Source organism: Monodelphis domestica, chromosome X (assembly GCF_027887165.1).
Source record: "Monodelphis domestica isolate mMonDom1 chromosome X, mMonDom1.pri, whole genome shotgun sequence".
Lineage (NCBI taxonomy): Eukaryota > Metazoa > Chordata > Mammalia > Didelphimorphia > Didelphidae > Monodelphis > Monodelphis domestica.
In genome coordinates this window covers 16,325,325-16,339,868 of record NC_077235.1, presented here as the reverse complement: position 1 = coordinate 16,339,868, position 14,544 = coordinate 16,325,325, and the positions used below count along the sequence as shown (strand labels likewise).

The 14,544-nt window shown below is 42.8% G+C and overlaps 1 long non-coding RNA gene across 1 annotated transcript in view; it reads right to left on the bottom strand.

The window, feature by feature from the left end:
* LOC103103347 (uncharacterized) overlaps nt 1-14,544 on the bottom strand; it is a 308,316-nt gene that overhangs the window by 80,312 nt on the left and 213,460 nt on the right. The window contains exon 29 of the long non-coding RNA XR_008914376.1: nt 12,274-12,415. This is a non-coding gene — a long non-coding RNA (uncharacterized LOC103103347). The remainder of the gene's footprint in view (nt 1-12,273; nt 12,416-14,544) is intronic.

The following is a 14,544-nucleotide window of genomic DNA, read 5'->3' as shown; positions in this document are numbered from 1 at the left end:
TCTTTAAATTGTTGTCAAAGGACATGAAATATGGGGGGGAATGCTTTGCTTTTAATGATGAGGAAACCCTGAACATTTTTTACTTGAGCCACAAATTTCCTCTCTAGGAGCCACTTTAGCCATAGGCCAAAGTGCTTTGAGGCAAGGAGAAGAGAAAGGCAAATTGGCAGCCCAAAGGAAATTAGAGTAAAAAATGAAAAAAGGGAAGGGAATAGTAGAGGTGTTCCTAGTTAGAGGAAATTTTGAACCTCTTCCTTAGTAACCCTAAGTTTTGGTTTTGGAGAGAAAACGGTACCAGTTTGAGTTTTTGAGAAAGGAAAAGCATCATCTACAATAACCTGATTTGGGGCATTTTGAAGGTCAATTTCCAGAGTGCAACCATTTCAATAGATAAGTTTTTGTTTGAAAAGACCAGGGAATAAGGAGAACTAATTTTCCTTTTAAACTGGAGAAAACTGATGTTTTGTGTGCATTATTTCTGATGATCTTTGGCACATGACTACTAGAGAAAGAGACCTGGGAAATTCCTAAGACATTTCTATGAATGCCCTGGGATTTTACCCCTCCCCCCCCCAGTTCTGGTATGGGGGTGAAGAGATAAAAACCTATGAAAGGGAAGATTTGCCTGAAGAGGTTTCATAGGAGCCAAAAGCCTAGACCAGAATTAACTGCAGCCCAGAATCTGAAGTATTACTCAAGGTGACATCTTTAAGAGATATACGAAGGAGTCCCCAACGTACTGAATCTGGAGAAGGATTGTTTCTTATCCTTGTCATTGACTTGAGAAATAATTCTAAAGAATGGGAAAATTGGCCATTTATTTCTCCTGAGAATTCTATTTACCTGGAGCCAAGGCCCATTAAGTAGAGAACCTAGAAAGGACAGAGTTAGTCCCCATTCTGAGTTGAAGGAGGAAAGTTGAAAATAGGAGCACTTTACCTTGTTAAGAGGATGGAACGGAACATCTGTCCATTGGAGAAGTCGCAGCAAAGATTCCACAGTGCTGGGTTGCCTCAAAGTCGAATCAGAAGACGTTAGGAAAGAAATGATGGAGCCTAGAAGGAATTGGTAGTAAGAAAGATAATCTTAGCATGGCGAGAGAGAATTGAGATCTATAGGTGAATTCTTTGGAAAGATCATGGGGAAAAGAAATGCTATGGAGGAAAATGGGTTAGGATACAATCACAAGGGCCAATGGAAGGGCTGAGGAATGGCTTAGCTAAGTTTCTATCAAGTTCTACAGCTGACTGCTGATCATTACCAACTTATACCTGACATTTGTATTCAAATTAGGGAGCTTTTCTCCCCTATTTTAAGTTACTTCCCACTTTTCTCCTGTTTGATCAAATGTTCTGTCATCCTATGATGAAATCCTCAGAAAGGCAAGGGCTAAGATATGGGGCTTATTTTAACAATCATTTTGGTCTACGGACTAGCATGATTATATTTGTTCAGGAGATAAAGGGGAATGAAAACAGTTTTTTATCCCGAACATCCCCACGTCCCCAAAGTTAGATTGGGAGGGTGTGTGTGGGTGTATGGATGTGTCTGTGTGCTTGTTTGAAACTTTTAAATATGAATTTCAACATTGATTTGAAGGTGAAATTGTGGATAAAGATTTGAGTTTTTCTGACTATTTGATAGTTTGGCGTTATTTCCAAGTTAAGGATTTCAAGGATGTTGCTTTTGCCTGAACAATTATAGAGAAATTCACATTTTATGAGATTCCAGCTATAGGAAGAGGATTCTCCATTTTACCTAGCACATTTGCAAAATTAAATGGCCAAGACCGATGCTGTACATGGAATGTTGCAACTTGCATTCTTGCTATCGGGTTTAGACAGACATCAGTACTGGGACCCCTTTTTGTCATTTGAGTAAGCAGTATCTCTTCCAATCCCGAACAATTAATAGGTGACACTGCCTGCAGTTTCAGAGTTTGAATCTATCCAATAATGTGGTCACTCTTATGCCATGCATCAATGAGAATGTGCCTCCTATTGAAAATGGAGGCTACCAGATTGGCTAACATGACAGAAAGGGAAAGTAATGAATGCTGGAAGGGATGTGCCAAAGTTAGGACAGGAAGGCATTGCAGGTTCATTGGGGAATTGATTTAACGATTATGGAGGGCAATTTGGGACTCTGCCCAAAGGGAGCTAAAAGACTGTCTACCTTTTGATCCAACCATGGCACTACAGGGTTTGTACCCTAAAGAGATAATAAGAAAAAAGACTTAGACAAAATTATTCATAGCTGAGCTCTTTGGAGTGGCCAAAAATTGGAAATGGTGGGGATGCCCTTCCACTGGGGAATGGATGGACAAATTGTGGTATCTCTTGGTGCTGGAATATTATGGTGCTCAATGGAATAATGAATTGGAGGAATTCCACAGGAACTGGAACGATCTCCAGGAATGGAACACTATGCACATTCACAAGGAAAACTATGGGAGTAGAAACACCCAAGAAAAACAACTGCTAGATTACAAGGGTCCAGGGGGTTAAGGCTGGGGATATAAACTCTAAATGAACATCCTAGTGCAAACATCAACAACGTGGAAAGAGCTTCTCATCAAGGATACATGTCATACCCAGTGGAATTGCCCCTCGGCTACGGGAAGGGTGTAAAGAATATAATTCTTGTCACCAAGGAGGAAAAATATGCTAAATTGACTAAAAAAATATGAAAAGCAATAAAATAGAAAATTGCTGATCCTGGCCAGAAAAGTTTGAGAACAATCAATTCTCAAGACTTGGTTTTGGTCTCCAGCTGTTTCAAGATTTTGCATTTCTTCCTTGGCCTCAGGTGTCAGTTTCCTCCCTGAGGAGTCTACATCATTTTCTTTGAATGGCACCCAGGATGATGGTTGTGGGGTTCAGAGATACACCCCAGGAGATTGGGAGGGATACCATTGGGAAGACTGCAAGACTCTGAAACTTGACTTCAAAAGAAGAAGAGACATTTTATTGATTTCGAAAGTCATGTTGAATGTGGTCAGGAGGCAGCCGAGGTGGAAGAGCATGGGTGCAAAAGCTGCTCCTTGGGAGGACAGCCAGACATCATGCCTCCATGCTGCGGTTTAGCTATCATTTGACAGCAGTGAGGACAGGACCCAGAAAGAAGGGGTTTACGGAGGAGGTTTGTCCCAGGCCATGGGGCTAGTTCTTTCCATCTGCAACATTAAGGAAGGGGTGTTTCTCTTTGGCATCTCATTAAAAGGGGAAAGAAGAGTGAGTAGAAGCAGTGAAAGGTGGGGACTGCAGCTGAGGAACAGCTCATCTCTCCACAGTTTGTGCAGTATCCTCACTAGAGTGCATGGGATCTCAATGGCGGCTAACATTCTGTGTCCTTTTGCCTCACTTTGTTTCATAGCCTGCCCAAGGAAATGCCATTCTTGTTTAGTAAATGCTCCTTGTTGGGAAACGTCAGGACAACAAGTTAAGATCCCTGTAAGTAAGGTGCAGTGCTTAGCCTCTGAGATCTTGATTCCTTGCTTTCCTATTCAAGACTTTCATCAACTCATGGAAGAGACTGAAAAGAAGGGTTTGGACCCATCATCCCGTCTGCCACAGCCACTCACCTCACTGGGCAAAGTGGAGGTCTGCCACTCCCCCTCCAATCTTGAACCAAATACATCTTCTGAGCCATCTGAACCCAACTGGGGCACCATCACATGCTTTGCTTGCCTGCAACCACTTATCCTGATTTTCTAGAGTGGACACCTGAGAAGTAGAATGGGAAAGATCACGTGACTTATAAATTAGATAGAGGGATAGACCAATGGACAGACAGATTGACAGACACTTGAGATCGATTGATAAAAAGATACATACATAGATAGGTACATACTTACATACCTATGTAGAGATAGAGACCCAGAGAGGAGTGATGGGCAGATAGACACATTGACTGACAGATCCATAGATAGGAAGGCAGTAAGACAGAAAAGCAGAAAAACGAAAGTCTCTGTCTTTCAGTCCTCCTGTCTGTCTGTCCCCTTGTCCATCACTCAGTCTACATGGATATAGAGGTAGATATAGCTTTGCTCTTCTTAGATTGTGGCCTGAGGAACTGCATTCCCCAGTGTGCTCCAGGGGTCCCTCCCCCATTTTCCTGGTTGGGATTGGTCTTGAATTGGACTAATCCTAGGCTGGGGGACGAATGATGCTCCCTACTTTACTGTGCTGATTGCTAAAGAGATGGACCAATTCTGGGCTAAGGAGGGGTCATGGGTATTGTCCCTCCCCCACAAAGGGATTGGTCAAATTCAGGACCAATTCCAAGCCAGGACTTAAAAGGTACAGATTCCTGGGGCACAATGGGGCTTGTAGTTCCCGAGGCTGTCACTACACTTGAAAACCCACAAAAGAAACACAGACAGGCTGACAGACGTACCAACCACTAGGCGATTAGACAGAATAACATATCAAATAATCTGTGTGTCAGTTCTTCTGTCTGTCTAGCTGTCCATGTCTCTGTCTACATAGAGAGATCCAGTGGGTGTTCAGTGGTTGTGGCCTACAGGACTATATCTCCCAGCATGCTCCAGGGTTCCCTCCTTCTTATTTCCCATGAAGAATTGGTCTTGAATTTGACCAATCCTCTGCTGGGCAGGAGATGATGCCCATTTTCCTTTCATAGGATTGGTCTTGATATGGACCAATCCCATGCTAAGGAGGGACCATAGACATAGTCCATCCCCCAACACAGGATTGGTCCAATACAAGACCAATCAGAAGCCAGGACTCAAAGGGATGTGACCACTAGGTCTCATTGGGAGTTGTAGTTCCTCAGGATGTCACAACACTTTAAAACACACAAATGACATACACACAGTGTGATCCATGCCAAAACAAGCAGGAAGAGAGATACATAAACTACACCAACAGGAACACAAAGACATAGATAGATCGATAGATATATAAGTAGAAAGACAGACAGATCGACAGACATATAGATAGACAGATACATAGAGAGACAGAGAGACAGATAGAGACAGACAGATAGACAGATACAAAAATCAGGATATTTAGACAAGCAGATGCACATCCAATGAGACAGACTTGTAGATACACAGAAAGGAAGGCAGATAGACAGAATGACAGAGAAACTAATCTGTCTGTCAGTCTTTCTGTTCATTTGTGTATCTGTCTGTCGCTCTGTCCTGTCTTTTCGTCCATCAATCTGTCTCTGTCTGGTAGTCTTTTTCTCTTTCCTTCTATTCATATCAACCTAGTGATCTTTTTGTCTATCTCTCTCTTTTTGAATCTGTCCACCCAAGTCTATCTCTCTAGATATTTGACTGTTTATGTCTATGTATCGATCTGCTTGACTCTCTCTGTCTCTCTATGTGTGTCTAACCCTCTGTGTTGCTATCCATCATTCTCTCTGTCTATTAATATATCGATACCTCAGTCTACCTTTCTGTCTAAATGTCATTATATCTAACTCTATCTCTACATCACTGTTTGTGTGTCTGTCTATCTATTTATCTATTCATTTATCAATCAATCAATCAATCTATCTATCTATCTCATTCCATCTGTGTGTCTCTGTATATCTCTATCCATCTATCAACCTGTCCATTTATCATTCTGCATATTTGTTGCTTTTCCTCTCTCTGTCTGTCTCTCTGTTTCTCTCTCTTTCTCTCTCTCTCTCTCTCTCTCTATTCCTCTCTCACAAATAGCTATCTATTTCTGTAGAGAAAAAACTGACAGACACACAGAAAAATAGATGCACAGAAGAGAAGAACTAAGAGAAGCAAATAGATACATACATACATAGTAACATACATAGAGATAACCAGAAGGGACTGGCTGGCAGACAGATGGATAGATACACATACAGACAGGCAGATAAAAACATAGATAGCAGAAAGAGATACACAGAAAATATAGATATATTGATAGACAGCACACAGATAGACATATATAAAGAGAGAGAGACAGAGAGAGAGCGAGAGAGTGAGAGAGAGAGAGAGAGAAACCGAACAAGGAACAGACATGGACTTAAGGACAATCACAGAGAAAGAAATACATATATATAAAGACACATAGACAGATAGACAGATAGATAGAGTGTCAACATGGAATATAGAAACCTCAAACTTGTAGCAGAGTAAGATCAGATGTAGCCTAAATTTAGGACTAGCTTCTAAATTGAAGACTCAAAGTTTGTACTTGCTCCTTGTTTCTGTGAGAATCCACACAGAAGGAAACCATAGCCTAGCAGTTTCAGATTAAATAACGGAGCCACAATGAATGCCAATTCTACTTGATTGGGACAAAGCAGATGCTAAGGACCCTCTTTGTTTTAGGTGGTCTCCCCTGTGGGACCAGAGATCTTTTCCAAAGTAAATCCCCACCTGATCAGGGATCATCTTTAGTCTCCACTGTCAGCAGCCCTTTCCCTTAGATCCTCTCCTCAAGCTGTGATTCTTTCCCCAAGCTTCAGAGGATGTTGTCAGTCGAGTTTGAACACTCCCATTTTCTTTGTAGCTAGAGCAAAGTCAATCATCTTTCCCTGCCCTTGGGTTTCCCCAAAATGGTGGAGAGGTTCCCCAAATTCTTTTCTTCTTTAAACTGTCCAATCTGGTGCTATTGCCTTTCGCAGGGGTCAGTGTCCAGAGCCACCAGAGTTCAATCCTGGGACTCTGTGGAGCCTTGCGGCTCCTACCTCTGTTTAGCACTCTACAGTAACATTGACCCCCATTTCCTTGACTAAAGAGTGAGTTCTCTGACTATTTAGTAGTTTTGTGTTTGTACAAGTCAGCAGTAGTTAGATACATAGAGAGATACACAGATGCATAGATACATAAATAGACACATAAGAGCACACAAAGACACCCTTGTCCATCTCTCAGTCTACATGGATATAGAGTTAGAGATAGTTTTGCTCTTCTTAGGTTGTGGCCTGAGGGACTGCATCCCCCACTGTGCTCCACTGGTTCCTCCCCCATGTTTCCTGATTTGGATTGGTCTTGAATTGGACCAATCCTAGGCTGGGTGAGGAATGATGCTCCCTACCTTACTGTGCTTGATTGCAAATAAGATGGACCAATTCTGGGCTAAGGAGGGACCATTGGCATTTCCCGCCCCCACCATGGGATTGGTCCAATTTTGAACCAATCTCAAGACAGGACTCAAAAGGTCGGATTCCTGGGGCACAATGGGGCTTGTAGTTCCCCAGGCTGTCACAACACTTGAAAACCCACAAAAGAAACCCAAACAGGTTGACAGATGTACCAACCAGTAGGCGAATAGACAGAATGACAGATCCAATAATCTGTCTGTCTGTCCTTCTGTCTGTCTAGCTGTCCATCTCTCCATCTCAATAGATTCATAGAGAGAGATCAGGTGGGTTTTCAATGGTTGTGGCCTACGGGACTACACCTCCCAGTGTGCTAGAGTGGTCCCTTGGTCTTGAATTTGACCAATCCTCTGCTGGACAAGAGATGATGCCCATTTTTCTTTCATGGGATTGTTCTTGATATGGACCAATCCCATGCAAAGGAGGGACCATAGACATAGTCTATCCCCCAACACAGGATTAGTCCAATGCAAGACCAATCCCAAGCCAGGACTCAAACGGGACAGATTCCTGGGGTACAATAAGAGTTGTAGTTCCCCAGATTGTCTCACCACTTTAAAACACACCAAGAACATACACACAGACTGATCCATGCACAAACCAGCAGGCAGATAGATACATAGACTACATCCACAGATACACATAGACAAAGATAGACAGATAGACAGATAGACAGACAGGCAGATAGACAGATAGGTAGATAGATAGATAGATAGATAGATAGATAGATAGATAGATAGATAGATAGATTCGAATATACATCCATAAACACATGGACACATAGATATAGCCAGGTGGGATTTGTAGACAGAAGGACAAGCTGATAGACACACAGACAGGCAGGCAGATAGACAAAATGACAGAGAAACTAGTTCATCTGTCAGTCTTTCTGTATGTCTGTAGATCCATCTGTCTGTGTCTGTCAGTCTGTTTTTCCCTAATTCTGTCTATACATCAATGTATTGATCTAGCTGCATCTATCTATCTGTATTGCTATCTGTCTATCCCTTGTCTCCATCTGCATGACTTTACGGGTCTCTCTCAGTCTGTCTGTCTCTGAAAGCAATTCTGTTTCCTTCAAAAAGAAACTATACTTTGCCTGCATTAATAGGCCACTATTGGCAAATACAGCTCCTGCTTTTCCTCATTGAATGCAGTGAATGTATTCACAGCATCAGCAATAAAGTGTGTCAACATGGAATCGAGAAACCCCAAACTTGTGACCTAGGGGGATCTGGTGAAGCCCAGGTTTCAGGAGGAGCTTGTAGGTTGGAGACCTCAAAGATTGTACTTGTTCCCTGTTGCCATGGGAATCCATCCTGAAGGGAATCCCAGGTGTGTAGTTTCAGACTGAGGGGGGACTGTCATGTGAATGACAATCCTAGTTAAGTAGTCTCCCCTATCTCTTCAAGAGTATCTTTCACAAGAATATCCACACCTGGCAGGGACCATTCTTCAGTATCCACTGTAAGCATCCCCCTCTCTTAGACCCTAGCCTTTGGCTAGGATTCCTTTCCTAAGCTTGATTGTATCCTGTCAGGGATTTCCTTTGTAGCTACAGCATTGTCACTCATCCTACCCTGTTCCTAGATTTCCCGAAAATGGTAGAGAGGATCCCCAAATTCTTTTGTTCCTTGGAGTTGTCACCTAGCCTAGTGGCCCGACCAGGGATAACATCCCCAGAGTCCAGGGTTTATGCCCTATAAAAATTGCGTCGCCACCCTCTGAGAAAAGAATACACTATGGGATTTATCCCAATCCTGATTCAAGATGTGATTTTTCAGACTATTTGACAGATCTGTGGTATTTCCAAGTTAAGAAATGGCGAGCCAGTTAGGATGCCCGAGTTATGGCTGCCTAAACCTCCAGTTAGTTTGACCATTAGATGTGAGGTACATACAAGAACCCATTGAGTTCAGTCAGGAATCAGCTGGGTGGGTTTGGTTAGGTCAGCCAAACTCTTGGCAAAGGAACCTCTTTTATTTCAGGAACCAAATGGTCAATTGCATTTCGGTGCATTCCCCAGTGTACACTCCAGTGGGACACCTTCCAAGTTCATACTCATATAAGGACATAGTTACACATATGATATATGATTGACCACATACCTGGGAATGTCGGAAAGTGTGTGGAACATTAATCAAATCTGGTTCCAAGGTAAGTTGACCAAAATGGTGCCCAATTCAACCTGACCACAAGCACCACAATTGACTAAGTTTTGTGTGTGACTGACTGTTGGTATCTGTGTATGTGAGTGAAGTAGTATTTCTAGTAGAAGAAAGAGCGAGGATAGTATAGGTGACATGCATGTATGTTTGGCTGAAAGCGATGAATGGGAAGCTTGAGTTGGAGTGTGAGAGCCAGAGTGTTCACTACTGCGTCTGAGTAACTGCTTTAAGGCTACTATATTAGAGAAAGTTTCTGCATGAATTTAAACATCAGGGCTTAGGGTCTAAAGAGTTATCAAATTTGATGTATGAAAGAGCTTCTCAAGGAAGCTGAAGAACTTGAGTTCTCCGTTTCTTCTCAATGTTCCGTGCGGTTTCGGCTATACTGTATGTCTAATGGATTTCTTCTACATGCAGGTGATAGAAACATTAGCAAATAATTTCTATCAAGATGTATTACAACAGTTCATTCGTCTGAAAATCTAGAGACAAGGGCAGGAGCTGGCCATCTGTACTGGGGATTATACACCAGAAGACCAAAGGAAGACCAGAAATTCTTGACTTTACAGTCTAATATTTTCTTCCCAAGTTTTGGCAGGAGTAATGTGTGAAATCGTGTATATCAAGTGCAGGCAATATTGAGTATTGCTAATAAGATGCATTGTCCTCGACGTATTAACATGGTTATTTGAATGCAGTCATTTCACATTTTTATAAAGCTGGAATTTGTTTTCAAAGAGTTAGGGCTAATTTTTTTCAGATTACCGTGTGTGTGTGTGTGTGTGTGTGTGTGTGTGTGTGTGTGTGTGTGTGTGTGTGTAAAACTTTTAAATTTGAATTTCAATATTGTTTTAAAGGTGAAATTGTGGTTGAAGACTTGGGTTTTTATGACTAAATGATAGCTCGGCATTATTTCCAAGTTAACAGGTTCAAGGATGTTACTTTTGAAAGAACAATTATAGAGAAATTCACAGTTTGAAAGATTCCAGCACTAGGAAGAGGATTCTCCATTTTACCTAGCACATTTTTAAAATTTAATGGCCAAGACCGATACAGTGAATGGAACGTTGCAACTTGCATTCCTGCTATTGGGTTTAGACGAACATCAGTACTGGGACCCCTTTTTGTCATTTGAGTAAGCAGTACCTCTGCCAATCCCGAACAACTAATAGGTGGCTCTGCCTGGTGTTTCAAAGTTTGAATCTATCCAATAATGTGGTCACTCTGATGCCATGTATAAATGAGAATGTGTCTCCTCTTGAAAATGGAGGCTACACAGATTGGCTAACATGACAGCAAGGGAATATAATGAATGCTTGAGGGGATGAGGCAAAGTCGGGACATGAAGGCATTGTTGCTGGAGTGGTGAATTGATCCAACCATTCTGGAGGGCAATTTGGAACTCTGCCCAGAGGGCTCTACAAGATGGTCTGCCTTTTGATCCAGCCATAGCACTGCAGGGTTTCTACCACATACCCATAATAAGGACAAAGGCTTGACCAAGAATATTGATAGCTGCTCTCTTTGGAGTGGCCAAAAATTGGAAAAGGAGGGGATACCCTTCATCTGGGGAATGGCTGAACAAATTGGGGTACCTCTGGGTGCTGAAATAGTATAGACCTCAAAGGAATAATAAACTGGTGGAATTCCACAGGAACTGGAAAGACCTCCAGGAATGGATGCAGAGTGAGAGAAGTAGAACCAGGAGAACATTGTACATAGAGATGGATGCACCGTGGTACAATGGAATGGAATGGAATGGACTTCTTCATTAGTGTCAATGCAATCATCCTAAACCACCCGGCAGAATCGATGAGAAAGAACACTATCCACATTCACAAGGAAAACTGTGGGAGTAGAAACACCCAAGAAAAACAACTGCTAGATTACAGGGGTCCAGGGGGTTAAGGCTGGGGATATAGACTCTAAATGAACATCCTAGTGCAAACATCAACAACAAGAAAAGAGGTTCTCCTGAAGGACACATGTCATACCCAGTGGAATTCCCCTCGACTACGGGAAGGGTAGGGCAGGGGAAGGATTGAAAGAATATGATTCTTGTCACTGAGGAGAAATAATGTGCTAAACTGACTAAATAAAATCTGAAAAGCAGTGTAAGAAGACAATTTCTGAATAAAGAAATCAATAAAAGGCTGGCTACAACAGTTTGAGAAGGATCAATTCTCCAGACTTAGTTTCTGGTCTCCAGCTGTTTCAAGATTTTGCATTTCTTCCTTGGTCTCAGGTGTCAGTTTTCTCCCTGAGGAGACGACATCATTTTGTTGAATGGCACCCAGGATGATTGTTGTGGGGTTCATAGATGCTCCACTGGAGCTCGGAGTTATATCATCGTAAGAATGCAAGACTCTGAAACATGGCTTGAAAAGAAAAGGGGACATTTTATTGATGTGAAAGTCATGTTGACTGTGGTCAGGAGGCAGCCAAGGTGGGAGAGCTTGCGAGCAAAATCTGCTCAATGGGAGGAAGGCAACACAGCATGCCTCCATGCTGGGGTTTAGCTATCATTTGACAGCAGTGAGGACAGAAACAAGGGATTTGGGCAGGAGGCTTGCCCCAGGCCATGGGGCTGTTTCTTGGCATCTGCAGCATAATGGAAGGGTTGTATCTCCTTGGCCATCTGATTCAAAGGGTAAAGAAGAGTGAGTAGAAGCAGTGAAAGGTGGGGCTGCAGGTGAGGAACAGCTCAACTCTCCACAGTTCATGCAGTATCCTCACTAGAGTGCATGGGACCTCAATGGCGGCTAACACTCTATGTCCTTTTGCCTCACTTTGTTTCATAGCCTGCCCGAGCAAATGCCATTCTTCTTTAGTAAATGCTCCTTTTTGGGAAATGTCAGGACAACAGGTTAAGATCCCTATGAAGTAATGCTCAGAGCTTAGCCTCTGAGCTATTGATTCCTTGCTTTCCTATTCAAGACTTCCAGCGCCTCATGGAAGAGTCAAAGAAAAAGGGTTTGGACGCATCATGCAGTCTGCCACAGCCACTCACCTCACTGGCCAAAGTAGAGGTCTGCCACTCCCCCTCCAATCTTGAACCAAATACATCTTCTGAGCCACCTGAACATCACAGGGACACCATCATATGCTTTGCTTGCCAGCAACCACTTGTTCTGATTTTCTAGGGTGGACAGCTGAGAAGAAGAATGGGAAAGATCGACTGATTGATGAATTCCATAGAGGGACAGACCAATGGACAGACAGATTGACAGACACTGGAGCTCGAGAGATAAACAGATGCATACATAGACAGAAACACACATACTTACTTATATAGAGACAGATACCCAGAGAGGACTGATGAACAGACAGATAGACAGACTGACAGGTACATAGACAGGAATGCAGTAAGACAGAGAAACAGATAAACAAAGCCTTATGTCTGTCAGTCGTCCTGTCTGTCGGTCCCCTTGTCCATCTCTCAGTCTACATGGATATAGAGCAAGATATAGTTTTGCTCTTCTTAGGTTGTCGCCTGAAGAACTGCATTTCCCAGTGTGCTCCAGGGGTCCCTCCCCCATCTTTCCTGGTTGGGATTGGTCTTGAATTGCACTAATCCTAGGCTTGGTGAGGAATGATGCTCCCTACTTTACTGTGCGTGATTGCTAAAGAGATGGACCAATTCTGGGCTAAGGAGGGGCCATGGGTATTGTCCCTCCCCGACGACAGGATTGATCGAATTCCGGACCAATCCCAAGCCAGGACTCAAAAGGTACAGATCCCTGGGGCACAATGGGGCTTGTAGTTCCCGAGGCTGTCACTACACTTGAAAACCCACAAAAGAAACACAGACAGGCTGACAGACACAAGAACCAGTAGGCGAATAGACAGAATAACAGATCAAATAATCTGTGGGTCAGTCTAGCTGTCTATGTCTCCTTCTACATGGAGAGATCAGGTGGGTATTCAATGGTTGTGGCCTACTGGACTATATCTCCCAGCATACTACAAGGTTCCCTCCCTCTTATTTCCTGAGAAGGATTGGCCTTGAATTTGACCAATCCCCTGCTGGGTAAGAGATGATGCCCAGTTCCCTTTCATGGGATTGGTTTTGAGATGGACCAATCCCATGCTAAGGAGGGACCATAGACAAAGTCCATCCCCCAACACAGGATTGGTCCAATGCAAGACCAATCCCAAGCCAGGAATCAAAGGGATGTTACCACTAGGTCACATTGGGAGTTGTAGTTCCCCAGGATGTCACAACACTTTAAAACACACAAATGACATACACACAGTGTGATCCATGCAAAAACAAGCAGGCAGATAGATACATAAACTACACCGATAGGAACACAAAGACATAGAAAGATCGATCGATAGATAGATAGATAGATAGATAGATAGATAGATAGAAAGACAGATCGACAGACAGAGAGATAGAAAGGTACATAGAGAGACAGAGACAGATAGAGAGAGATATTTGTGTATCCCTGTCTACCTGTCTATCGATATGCCTGACTTTCTGTGTCTCTCTCTGTCTCTCGATTCCATTTTCCCTCTATATGCCCTTCCATCTATCTGTCTCTGTCTGTCCCTTTGTTTCACCTTCCCTCATCCTGTAGTTCTATTAATCTTTCAATGTCTCTATCTCACATTCTGTTTCTATGTCTTTTTGTTCTATGTTCCTATCTATTTATCTCTCGATCTGTCTGTCTGCCTGCCTGTCTATCTCTCTTTCTGTGTTTGACTACCTGTCTCTCTATGTGCTATCTCTATATCCATCTATCTGCCCTCCTACCTATCTCACTACCCATCTGCCAGTCGGCCTGACTATCGGTCTTTCTATCTGTCTGTCTCTATCTCTCTGGATTCTCACGGGATCAGGGAACAAGTACAAACTTTGGAGTCTCCAATCTATTAGCTCCTCTGGAAATCCAGGCTACACCAGATACGTCTAGGCCACAAGTTTGGTGTTTCTTGATTCCAGGTTGACAATAGAAAAACCGGGAAGGCCATGGTCCTTTGATATTCCCTCAGACTCGGGAATGGCGAGATTGGTGTGAGAGCAAAAGAGTGTTCTAAAATTTTAACTCTGTCTTTGCAAGATAGGATCACGGTGCTGTCCATCAATAGAACACTTTCTACATCTTGCTGTCCTTTAATTTTTACAGCTGTTCAACAAATAACCAGATAAACAACATACAATGAATCACGTGGGATTTTACAAGTCTGTGCTATGATTTTCATCACGGTCAAAGTGCAAGCAATTCTGCTTCCAGCAAAAAAAACGATACTGTATCTACATTAACAGACCACCATT